At 44.7% G+C, this 10634-nt stretch overlaps 1 pseudogene; it reads right to left on the reverse strand.

Moving 5' to 3' along the window:
• Positions 1-3281: 3281 nt before the first annotated feature.
• LOC140200960 (piggyBac transposable element-derived protein 4-like) lies at positions 3282-10081 on the reverse strand (annotated as a pseudogene).
• Positions 10082-10634: the final 553 nt, after the last annotated feature.

Consider the following 10634-nt stretch of genomic DNA (forward strand, 5'->3'; position numbering starts at 1 on the left):
AGTGCTTTAGCACCCAAGGCGTGGCTGCAATCTGGAACGCACTAGGTGGTGGATGAACATACTCTTACTATCTTTTAAGAAGTACAGTATCTGGACAAGAGTTTGAATTTCTAAGGCTTTGGAAATCACGGTCCAAAAAAACTAAATGTGATGTGAATAGATACGTACTTGATAGTCGTTATAGTTTAGACTACTCTTTGATTCTATGACTCAAACTCACGGCTTCTAATTCTACATTGTAGAATAGCATCAAATGATCTAGGTTAGGAAATTTACTACACAACTCTTAATTAATCAAAGCTTGTACTTTATTTTTTTTCTGTATAAATATCAACATAACTATTAAAACATGAATTCTTTTTTTCTCTCTGTATCAATACTCGCTCTGACCACTTCTCCAATTTATAACACTGAAAAAGGAGATCTCACATCGGCCAAACAATTTATTCATCTCCCAACCCCTGGCAAGGGAGTCTTCCTAGCAATAGTTAGTCTCCAGAGATTTTACTACTCTGCATTCAAAGCCCCTCTTTCCTTATCAGTTCAAATGTTGTGTTTCATTCTCATTGGCTCTGACCTATCTGGCTATGGGTGTCAGCTTTCCATTGGCTCTGGTTGAGCCAAGTCAAGTGAAGTTTGTTGTCATTAAACTACATACAAGTATATAACCATATAATGTATATAGAAATGAGATGTTTCTTTGAACCAGGGTGTAAAGCACAATAACACATGTAACACATGAAAAACTATGAAGGCAAGGATAAAATCTGCAGCTGAATCACACAAAAATAACAAACTAAAGTGCATTAATATTAAATACTGTAAGGTACAGAACAGATTAACCAGTGACACGTCAAATATGATGCAGCCTGGAGTTCAGAGGCCTAATGGCCTGGGGGAAGAAACTTTCTCATCCTGACCGTTCTTGTTTTAATGCATAGTAGTCTACTTCCTGATGGCAGAAAGTCAAAGAAGATGCTGGATGGATGGGTGGGATCCTTAATAATACTAAGGGCCCTGCATACGTAGCACTCCTGATAACTGTCCCTGATGGATGGTAGGAGACCCCTATGATCCTCTCAGCTGTTCTCACATCCTTTGTAAGGACTTTCGTTCCAGTGCTTGACTGCTCCCATACCAGATGGAGATGCAACCTGTCAGGATGCTCTCAATGGTGCTCCTATAAAATGCAGCTAAGATGGGGGTTGGGGGTAGGAGTCTTGCTTGCCTCAATCTTCTAGCGAAGTGGAGGCACTACTGTGCCTTCTTATTTAGGGAGGTAATGTTAAGGGACCAGGTGAGATCAGCCAAGATGTGAACTCCCAGGAACTTGGCGCACTTAACCCTCTCTACAGAGGGGCCATGTATTCACATGGGGGGGTGGGGGTGATGTGGGGGTTGGTTTGTATGCACCTTCCTGAAGTCCATAATGATTTCCTTGGTCTTCTCTTTGCTAAGGCGTAGGTTGTTCTTCTCACATGAATCTACCAGCCACTCCATATTCATTTTGTCCAAGCCAGCATCATTTTATTGCCCTTCTCACTAGTGACAACTTGTAATTAATTTCTCTTTGTTCTGAATCAGAGCAGACCAATCAGTTACTAAGCTTGGATTACTTGGGTGCAGACTCCCCTAATCAAAAACCCACATGTTCTGTCTTGCCAAAGAACACCTCACAAATAATTTCTTATTTGGAAATGATCTCTAGTTCAACAGATTTCCAGGAGCAGCTTTGCATTCACTTTAAAACAATTTAACAGAACTATTCCTGAGCAAAACCAGCTCACAAAATGGAGGTTACAGAGCAGCTTCACAAAATGGCAGTCTCCATTCCTTCAAACACATGACAAGAATAAATACAATTTGTTTGTCTGCTTCCACTGTCCTTAACTCATTTGAGTTTGATGTTTTCTTCCATATCTTAACTTCTTTGTGGCCAAAAATATATTTGGGATAGTGGTCTAAAGTACTTCAAGGCTCCAAGCCTCTGACTCAAAGGCACAAGGTCAAGGTGAGCCTTCAATAGCATGCACAATTCATAAACCTCATGGGTTGTTGCAAAAGCAACATGCGTCACAGTATTGGTTGTCATCGCCAATACTCACACATGGGAAATGTTGATCCAATGCACAGTGCAATCAGCATTTATTTCTACACAGAAAGAAGATGATTCTGTGCAGTGTAAATGGTATTTTGTTAACTGACTATTTTCATTATACATAAGACCAAGATGTAATTCAGATTCTATAATTCCAGTTATGATTTTAGTAGCACATTATTGCCACTGAAGCAATTCTTCTAAAGTTGAGAGCACACAAATCAGAAGTGTCCCTTTTTCAATCATAAGTAAACAAAAATTATTCCAGAAACATTTCCAGTGTAAAGTTTTAAGGCAGGAGGCAGAATTATAAATTAAAGCAAATATTACACACTATTAAAACAATGTGAGTTAACTGAGCTGAACTACCTTTAAATGAGCAGGATTATGATTTTTAACCCTTACATACCATTCAGATTTTATACCTTCCCAGTATGGTCAGGGTCAATTTTGACCCTGGCCCAAGAATCTCCCTGTAACAAGAGTCTATACCAAATTTTGAGCCACTGATGTATTTACAATGTCAAAATAGCCTATCTGACATTAATAAAAGTGTGATTAATCCTTAATTAATGTATCAGAGATGAGGGAGAGTGTATTTTTTAGGTTTTACACCACTCATCGTTGGAGAAAAAACATCTACTGTCACACAATATAACGTCCTATTTTACCTAAGACATGAAAACATAGCAGCCACAAAGAATTAAATCTCTTTTATCGAAACTGAAAATGGCAAGAACATTCTGGAACTATGGGTTTTATTATATAACCATTATTATATAACCATTTGTAACCTTTACAACCAGCAAACACTGTCCTCACTGCTATATCATTAAAAAAATCCTACTACCTACTATCTAATTATAACTATTAACTATTAAGTCAACATTAAATGACATTTAACCAACAAACTAAACAAAAAAGTAGTGGCTATTTGCAAACAAGTCTTTGCATTCAAAGCAGTAGTGGGAACCCTTGCGTGTGTGGCCCTTGCATATGCGTCTACCACATTTGCTGCGAGTAGTCAATGTTCTGCAGTGCTTTTTTGCAGGGCAGAAGTTGCATCTCCTTCTCTTTTGTCCCCCTGTTTTGGCCTCTTGTGGACTTGTTGAGCAGGGCCAGGTTCAGATTGCTGCACTGTCCTTACCACTGCTGCTGAGAACGCTGCGTGGGGAAGGTGGTGTCATCTTTGCATAGAAGGAGTCACGAGGGCCTTTCCAAGCTCCTCCAAAAAGAGCCTCCTCTGGTTCCTCTTGCTTGCCCTCCAGGTAGGGCTCAGGTCACTGCAGATGACAAAGGCATTGTATGTGGATATGTCAATGATGTTACGGAATACGTCGAGAGGCCAGCGGGCTGTTCTCCTCTTGCAGCTGTATGTGCCTGTGACTTTATCAAGATTGTCAACACGCCCCCCGCCCCCCGCTACTTTGTTGACATTGTAGTTCAGGATGATGGCTGGTTTTCTGTCCCCCTGATCGCTTACCTCTGCAGCCTTATGTAAAGTGCTCATGAGGATCACATCCTTGTTCTTCTTTACCATATACGACACAACTGTGGTGTCATGGGGGTGAACACAAACTTTGAAGACAAGACCTCTCTCCTCCTTCTTTCAGTCAGAGCAGGTGGCAGCTCCGGCTTGTTCCACCTCACAGTACCCACCATTGTGATTTTCTTCTTCAGAGCGCCTGACCAAGCTCATGAGAAGTGAAGAAGTTGTCACAGGTCACGTTGTGTCCTTTCAGCCCTTCTGTCATGTCCAACACGACACGCATGCCTTGCTTTCTCTCCAAGCCACCCACAGCTGGCTTCCCAGTATACACTTGCATATTCCAGGCATAACTGGAACGCGCATCACAGGCTGCCCATATCCTTATCCCATATTTCCCTGGCTTGTAATCGGTACGGGTAAAATTTGACCCGGAACAGCTTCAGCGTTGCAAAAATTGTAGCACCTGTACAAAAGCTTAATTTTTTTTTAATCTTTTCATTTTTGCGCATTTTGGGCCACTTTAGGAAAAGTCATAAAATTTCGGCTGGAAAAAACGGCGTTTAGGGAGTTTTAACTGCGGTCAAAGGTCAAAAAGGTTCAAAATTGACCCGAACAGTATGTAAGGGTTAAAATTTTGAAGGGGACTAGAAGGATCAAGGTAAATTGTTCAGCACAAAGAATTCAAGTCGTAAGGGATGCAGATTAAAATTTTTAAAATTTAAATTTAGAAAACAAAATTAATTTCTCAATGAAGTACTTGAATTTAAACAGTTCAGAAGTTGGCCACCTACCCATAGTCAACTAGAAAGATACGATCATCACCATCCTCACTTAAAAGACTCACGCTCATGAGAGAAATAAACAGTACAGACAAACTTAACATTCAATTATTCTTCAGACAAATTAATTGGCATGTGGAAAAATATCTACTAATAAAGCTTCAAAGATTTGTTAAAGGCAAATTGGGTTTAATTATCCTTATTGAGTTATTTGATGAGACAAAAGGGAGTATTGATATTGCAAACATGAGGAAATCTGCAGATGCTGGAATTTCAAGCAACACACATCAAAGTTGCTGGTGAACGCAGCAGGCCAAGCAACATCGCTGGGAAGAGGTACAGTTGACGTTTCAGGCCAAGACCCTTCGTCAGGACTTGAAAGAAGAGATAGTAAGAGATTTGAAAGTGGGAGGGGGAGGGGGAGATCTGAAATGATGGGAGAAGACAGGAAGGGGAGGGATGGAGCTGAGCTGGACAGTTGATTGACAAAAGGGATATGAGAGGATCATGGGATGGGAGGCCTAGGGAGAAAGAAAGAGGGAGGGGGGAAGCCCAGAGGATGGGCAAGGAGTATAGTGAGAGGGCCAGAGGGAGAAAAAGGAGAGAGGGAAAAAAATTAATAATAAGAAATAAATAAATAAGGGATGGGTTACGAAGGGGAGGTGGGGCATTAACGGAAGTTAGAGAAGTCAATGTTCATGCCATCAGGTTGCAGGCTACCCAGACGGAACATAAGGTGTTGTTCCTCCAATCTGAGTGTGGCTTCATCTTGACAGTAGAGGAGGTTGTGGATAGACATGTCAGAATGGGAATGGGACGTGGAATTAAAATGTGTGGCCACTGGGGGATTCTGCTTTCTCTGACGGACAGAGTGTAGGTGTTCAGCGAGATGGTCTCCCAGCCTGTGTTGGGTCTCGCCAATATACAGAAGGCCGCATCAGGAACGCCGGACACAGTATATCACCCCAACCGACTCACAGGTGAAGTGTCACCTCACCTGGAAGGACTGTCTGGGGCCATGAATGGTGGTGAGGGAGGAAGTGTAAGGGCATGTGTAGCACTTGTTCCGCTTACAAGGATAAGTGCCGGGAGGGAGATCGGTGGGAAGGGATGGGGGGGATGAATGGACAAGGATCCCTGCGGAAAGCAGAGACGAGGAGGAGGGAAAGATTTGCTTAGTGGTGGGATCCCGTTGGAGGTGGCGTAAGTTACGGAGAATTATATGTTGGACCCGAAGGCTGGTGGGGTGGTAGGTGAGGACAAGGGGAGCCCTATTCCTAGTGGGGTAGCGGGAGGATGGGGTGAGCGCAGATGTGCGTGAAATGGGAGAGATGGTTTGAAATGCGGAGCATTGATATGGTTAGTGCCTTTGGTGTCTATATAGATTTTCAGAAAGCTTTTGTTGTCCAACTATTAGCAAGCTGACATCTATCTTTCTCCTTGCATGCTGCCCATGTCTAGACGCTTGTGAATTTCCATTTGCCCATCAGTCTTTGAGGAGTTTGTGCACTTCTTCTCCTTCCCATCAGTGGCTGGTTTATCTTTAGCTCCCTCATCCCGAATATATGCAGTTTGTGGGTTACTTATCCCGTATAAATTGAAACAACTTTTTCCACGATAAATCAATGAAGCGGTGACTTTTTGCATGCGGCTCCGATGGGAATCATCAAATATTCCCGGTTAGGACTAGCACAGCTGAGATCCACAGTCGCTGGCAGGAGTACTTCAGTAATCAGTGCTGATTTAAGATGTTTAATGAATCTATAGATACTCAGAATTGACGAGCCTCAGATGGCAGATGGGTCGCAATTGTAGATCCCCTTTAAGTGGGAACGTCTACAGGTATGATTATAACACAGCAGCTTTGGTTTTCCACTATCAACTATCCTGCTGGTGAATGTACGATCTCTAGCAAATAAAATTGAAGACCTCAGAGTGAGATTGTTGAAACAGAGGGAAATCAGGAGCTTCTGTGTAATTCGGTTCATGTGAAAGTCGATATGCCTTGTCAAATGCAGCGCTGCAGCCTGTTGGCCTCATTATTCTTCTGAAAGACAAGCCAGCTCGGCCTTTTAAAGCAGGGGGCCTCAACCTTTTTTGCACTGCGGACCGGCCGACGGGAGTGGGGTGGGGGGGGGGGTTCAAGTTCAACAGTGCGTAACAGGGAATAAGGAAAGGTGCAGCTGACTCATATCGTTTCATATCGCGGCCCAGTAGCACATGCTTTGCAGCCCGGTGGTTGGGAACCACTGATTTAAAGGCAGAGATGGAGTGTGCTTTATGAGTAGTGGCGCTGGTGAACCTCAGTGACTTCTGGCTGGTGGCGAATGAAACAAGGATAGTAACTAAATACTTTGTTAACCTCACCTGTTCTGCAGATGATCATTGTAAATAATAGTCTCCAACTTGCCTTTGGATGTGAAGGTAATCCAATGTGGCTGAATCAAAGCAAGGTGAGGCAACAGTCCTATTGCCGTGAGTGTGGAACAACGTGAAAGGTTGGGCACAGGTTGATTGAAGCTGCGGGGTCCAGGCCTCGGAGTATATCAACGCAACTGAACACAATGTTTGGACAGAGATTTGCAGGCCGAATAGAGTCAGCGAAGTCCAGTGTATCCAAACAGCAGAAGATTAAAGCGCTGGGCCAGATTGAAAAGGTCAGAGTGTTGGGGCCAGAGGCGAGATAGGGGCTGGTTTTGTTTGCTGCTCCCCAACGTTTAATCGGCTCTGCGCTAGAGTAAGAGACTCTCTTTGCGGACTTCAGTTCAGAAATGCTATTTGCCTGAAGTTACTGTTTGCATGATTTTTTGTTTTACATTACACATTGGGTGTTCGACGGTCTTCTTTTTATGGGTTATTTATTTTTTTGTTTTTTATGAGTTCCCTTTTTTATGCAGTTTTATGAGCATGATGTGTGTTTTTTATTTATTCTCTGCACATTGGGTGCATGGGTGTTAGGTAATTTTCTGTTACCGTCAGCCTGGGAGGGCAGTCCATCTAAGAGAAGGAAAACTCTGATTTCAAACCTCCGCTGCCTTGTGGCCGTACCCACTCATGGGAAAGGTTTTGGGAGTAAACCCTGAGGACAAATCCAGAGCTGGAGTCCCTAAGGCAGTCTGACATTGCCTTCAACCTTGTTCTGGCAACTCCTGAGACAACACTGGTGCCAACCTGTATCGGCCCTTGCCCTTCCCTTGGACAACATCGGTGTCTTGGAGAGGGGAGACTTGCTGCTTGGGCAACTGCTAATCTTCCATACAACCTTGCCCAGGCCTGCGCCCTGGAGAACACTCCAGCGTCGCCTCCCCGCGATGGCACAACGCAGAAAGCAGCAGTCTACCAGTTATAAGCCTACGCTCAATGACTTTACAGGCGCAGATCCATGGTCTCGCGAGACTAACGGATGCCATCACCATGTATATATATATATGTGTGTGTGTGTATGTGTGTGTGTTATTGATTACAGCACAGTGTTCAATACAATCGTACCCTCAGTTCTGTGACTAGGATCCTTGACGAGGATGATTTGGAGTATCCAAGACTAGGATTGAGACACGAAGTAAAACCGGATCGTGAACTGAGCACAAAACAAAACACTAGACAATATCTTTGGTTGGGCTTATGATTGAGCATTGAAGTTCCATTCAGGTGCTCTATAAATACTCAATTTTTGGCACCCAAAACATGATTGTTAATTAGCAGGATGGTCCTGAATCTTTCAAGGGACAATGCCAGTTATTCATATTTCAGAGAGTTAGAGCATTTGTCTACACCCTGTAAGCTGTTGCAGTTTGGTGCCTGTCATAACAGGACCATCTCCCCTATGACCAACTCCTGGTGGCCTTGGCTGTTCGGGCAGGTGATGATTGTAGTCATGGCTGCATGCTGGAGCCAAGATGTCCCTTTCAGTAACCAGGCAGTGTTTCTTGGGTCGGAATCCTTCCCAGACTACGAGGAACTACGGAGCATCTGGAACAGTTCATGAACCCAAAATTCCTCTCAGAGTGAAGACCCGTTCCCCATCTACAGACCTTGGTGGCAGCAGGACTGATGGTGGTGGGGCTCAAAGGCTAGTGTTCATAGGCTTTAATTTGGAAATGTGGGAAGTGGGTCTTGGAGAGCTGCAAGGTGTAGGACACCGGGTTTACTTCCCTGAGAATCTTGAAGGGTCCAATGAACTTGGGCACCAGTTTCCTAGACTCCACTAGGAGAAGTAAATCCTGAGTCGACAGCCATTCCTGTTGCCCAGGCTGCAGAACTGGTCCCTATCTTCTCTTATAGGTAGACTTTATTTCAGCCTTTTGGATAGAAGCTAACAAAGTCTCCCTTGTCCATGTCCATTTCGCCCTATAGCGTTGGAGGAGATCTTTGATCGCAGGGACTCCAACCTTACCCTCCTGCTCAATGAAGAGTGGCGGACAATGCCCAAATTGGCGTTCAAAGGGGGCATCCTAAGTACCGAATGTCATACTGCTCCATCTGGCCATCGGGCTGCGGGTGAAGCTGAGAGGAAAGACTGGCTGTTGCTCCAGTCAGCTTACAGAACACCCTCCAAAAATGTGACGTGAATTGTGGACCGCAAACCGACACATTCCACCAGAAAACTGTGGATCATGAAGACTTGGTAAAGGACAATTTCAGCTGTCTCCACTAAAGATGGCTGTCTGTCCAAGACAATTAATTAGCAGGCCTTCGAAAAATGACCCACAATTACCATAATAACGGTCTTCCTCTTGTAAGGAGGAAGACCTGTGACAGCGTCCATGGAAATGTGCACCCATGGTCTGTCCAGAACAGTCAGAAGATGAAGGAGGCCTTGAGGTTGGGTGCAGTGCTCCTTGTTCGGGCACACACCTCACATAAGTAGCAAGAGTGATTCAGTAAGACCCAGAGTCTCATTCATAGGTTCATAAGTCTTTAGAGGCCAAATCACAGTCCAAATCCTCATGTAGTGACAGTGAGGTGCAACCTATGATCCTTAAATAGGACCTGGCAAATGGAGCCCTTTGGCTTAGATGCTAGAATTCCAGACTCTTTTGGCACCTCCCTGGCTTGCTACTAAACTAGAGATCTAATTCCAGCGAACCTCTGATTGGACGGGGTCAGGACTCACATAATAAGCCTGTTGGCAAAAGCTAGCTTGTCCGCCCCCTTGAAGGCAGACTGGGTTTCCTGAAGGCTCCAGGCTACCCTGAACAGAAATCTCACCGGCCGCTGGTCAGGAGAGCTTGGGGGCTGAAAACATACCTTCTTGCAGTGACTGGACAATGCAACAATTCTCCCTTCCTTCGAGTTCATGGAGGGGTTATGCTGGGACAGCCAAAGGTGCCCAAAGATCAGAGGTAAGTGAGGAGACTCAATGATATAGAAACTAATGTCCTCCACGTGATCCTCTATCCTCACCCGCAAGACCGATGTCTGTTGCCGGATTTGCCCAGAACCAAGCAAATGGCTGTCCAAGACAGTTGCGGACATGGGCTGGATCAGCTCCTGTAGCGGTATGTTGAGCCCACGGGCAGACCCAAAGCCCAGGAAATCTCCAGCTGCCCCAGAGTCCAAAACAGTATTCTCTTCTCATTGGTTCATACCTGACGAGATCCTCACCCCCAGCGTGACACCAAAATCCGTGAGGTTGGGATAGCGGTTGCCGCTGTCACAGTTCTTCTGACACAGAAAGGTCTTCACAGTTCTCCCAATAACTGCAACTTTGGACATTCAGCCCAGGCTAACACTCTACAACTTCTTGATGTCATCCTACTTACGCCCTGCCAGAAGGTTATTGAGACAAATGGATTGGTCGACCAGAACCTCTGTCCTCTCCTGGCTCCCCCAAGGCGAGAGCATCCTCCAGTTCATCTCAAAGTATGTGGAGTACAGAGTGGCCAAGGCACTCCCGTTCCATCCACTGTTTTGAGTCAAAGTCCGAAACTTGATAGCTATTTAACTGCCAACCGTCCACCCTGCTGAATCTTGTCAGATGGTCTAAGGCTTGAATGGTTCCAATGGGGTGATGGAACCCCTTACTCATGCAGCCATGAATTCCTCTGAATCCAGGCAAACCTCTGACCTTCATTCCCAATGCACGGTGGCCCAGGCCAAGGCTCTTCCAATCAGAAAAGGGATAATGAAGGCCACTTTTCCATGCCCTGAAGGGAATCGTGATGGCTGGATTCAAACAGTAATGGAAATTGAATGAGGAAGCTGCGGCAAGAGCCTGGGTCACCATCAAATTTCTCCGGGGTTGAAAGATGTATTGGTTCCACAGAGT

This window comes from Mobula birostris, chromosome 7 (assembly GCF_030028105.1).
Source record: "Mobula birostris isolate sMobBir1 chromosome 7, sMobBir1.hap1, whole genome shotgun sequence".
Classification (NCBI taxonomy): domain Eukaryota; kingdom Metazoa; phylum Chordata; class Chondrichthyes; order Myliobatiformes; family Myliobatidae; genus Mobula; species Mobula birostris.